Source organism: Sapajus apella, unplaced genomic scaffold (genome assembly GCF_009761245.1).
Source record: "Sapajus apella isolate SASKATOON/1434 unplaced genomic scaffold, GSC_monkey_1.0 scaffold267, whole genome shotgun sequence".
NCBI lineage: Eukaryota > Metazoa > Chordata > Mammalia > Primates > Cebidae > Sapajus > Sapajus apella.
Window position 1 is genome coordinate 24,786 of NW_022437207.1, and position 2,428 is coordinate 27,213.

The 2,428-nt window shown below is 40.5% G+C and overlaps 1 long non-coding RNA gene across 1 annotated transcript in view; it reads right to left on the reverse strand.

The window, feature by feature from the left end:
* LOC116545425 overlaps positions 1 to 1,932 on the reverse strand; it is a 21,863-nt gene extending 19,931 nt beyond the window's left edge. Inside the window, exon 1 of the long non-coding RNA XR_004266307.1 lies at positions 1,118 to 1,932. This is a non-coding gene — a long non-coding RNA (uncharacterized LOC116545425). The remainder of the gene's footprint in view (positions 1 to 1,117) is intronic.
* Between the last annotated feature and the right edge of the window lie 496 nt (positions 1,933 to 2,428).

Below are 2,428 nucleotides of genomic sequence, written 5' to 3' on the forward strand. Positions count from 1 at the left end.
CCATGTTGACCAGGATGGTCTCGATCTCTTGACCTCGTGATCCTCCCACCTCGGCCTCCCAAAGTGCTGGGATGACAGGCTTGAGCCACCGCACCCGGCCGACACTTGAACTCTTAAACATTGCTTGTGACAATATGAAATGGTGCAGCCTCTGTGTAAAATAATTTAGTGCTTCTTCAAACAGTGGCAAATAGATTTACCGTATGACTCAATGATTTCATTCCTAGGTATATACCCCAAAAACCTGAAGCCAGGTGTTTAAACAAAAACTTGCATGCCGTTTAAATGTGTCAAGGTCACAAATACGCAGGAAAGACTTGGGAATAGTTCCATGAAAAGAAAACTGGATCAGAATGAAAAACACATTATACTCCCAGGTAGAGCAGGAGGTAAAAGTGAAATGAGTTTGTAGACTGAATTATCCTGTAGGAACCATGCTGATTTCCTGATCTAGGGGTGACGGGCTGGTTACCTGGGAGAGTGTTGGTACTTTGGGTAAAACATACTGAAGTATTTTGTGGAACACTGTAAATCTGGTACAGCAATAACTGCTGGGGAATCTAACAGAAGAAACAGTTTGTACTTTGTCCTGCTGCTGGAAGTTTCCTACAAGTATGACACTATTGGAAAGTAAATTACTTTTCAAAACAACCTTATCAATATCACGCCAGGAAAGCAGAGACCTCATCAAAATCCATTATAGAAGCTACAGTTCAGCCAAAGCTATGAAACACTTACAACAGTCTCAATGTCAACAGTGTCCACTTAGTAGATATTATTACATTTATTAATGTTAGAGGCCACTGTGTGGGCATATTAGTGTTAGGCCATGGTGTGGACATTACTACACTGGTATTAGAAGCGATGGTGTAGATATTAGATTACTGTTACGACATAGTGTGGATATTATATTGAGTTAGGGCACAGTGTGATTATTATAGGCCACTGTGAGAATATATATTAGCAGTCACTGTGTCTTGGACGTTGACAATATCAGGGTGCAGTCAAAACAGTGGGAGTTGGGGGGTTCCATTTTTCTGGATAAATTTCTTCCTCTGCTGAGTACTCTAAAGATTCCTCTGCACTCAGGGCCGTGAACAGGAAGGTTTTTACTCACCAATGACCACCACCAAGTTGACACGACCCTCATGCTGCCCTGAGGGTGATAAAGCTCCTTGCGGCTTCTGGAGCCTCAGAGGGAAGTTAGTTGGGGGTGGGATCGTGGACACTCTGGTGGTGCCACGGCTCAGCACAGACGCTCTTGCTCACGGTTTCTCAGCGGACACGCGCCCCCTCCTGGTTGTCCTTAAATACCTATAAAATTCAATATCCAGTTTATTCAATGTCATAATTTTGGAAATTCAAACCAAAAAAGTCCACTATATCCATAACTTTCCCAAATATAGTAACAGAAGAATTATCTGGAAGCCATTTAGAATGAAATGAATGTACACACAAATTAAAACACAAAAACCTACTCAAAATTGTCCAGACTATAATTGGAAATGCAAAACTATAAAAAATCTAAAACAAAATCTATGTAACATTGAATTTGGTGTTGAGTTTTAACACACAACATCAAACGACAATTCATGTAAATATTCATAACAGGCTTTATAAAACTCAATTTTATACTGTGAAAAATCCTATTCAGAGAACACAAAGACAAGACAGACTGTGAGAAGATATTTACAAAATGCATATGTGATTTTAAAAACTGTATTGAAAATAAACAAAGAACTCTTCATAGGAACACTAAAAAAAACTAAAAACCCAATTAAAACTGGGTAAACCTCTGAACAGACACCTAGCCAAAGAAAATATACAGATAGCATGCCAGGCATGGTGGCTCATGCCTGTAATCCCAGCACTTTGGGAGGCTCAGGTGGGTAGATCACCTAAGGTCAGGAGTTCGAGATCAGCCTTGCCAACAAGGCGAAACACCCTCCATACTAAAAATACAAATTATTAGCCAGTTGTGGTGGTGGGTGCCTGTAGTCCTAGCTCCTTGGGAGGCTGATGCAAAATCAGTGCTTGAACATGGGAGGCACAGGTTGCAGTGAGCTGACATCACACAATTGCACTGCAGCCTGAATGACAGAGGAAGATGCTGTCTCAAAAAAAAAAAAAAATATATATATATATATATACACACACAGATAGCAAATAATCACACAAAAGGATGCTCAACATCATGTCTCATTAGGAGACTGCAAATTAAAATAACACTGAGCTATCACTGCATACCTGGTAGAACTGCAGGACTCTAAAAGAAACCTCAACAGTAACAATTGGATGTTGAAGAACAATACGTACTGTCATTCACTGCTGGTAGAATGCATTAATGGTACAGCCACTTTGGGAGATGCTTTGGCAGTTTTTCCCAAAGCTTGTAGGTGTGATGGCAGTCACCTACAATCCCAGCGAC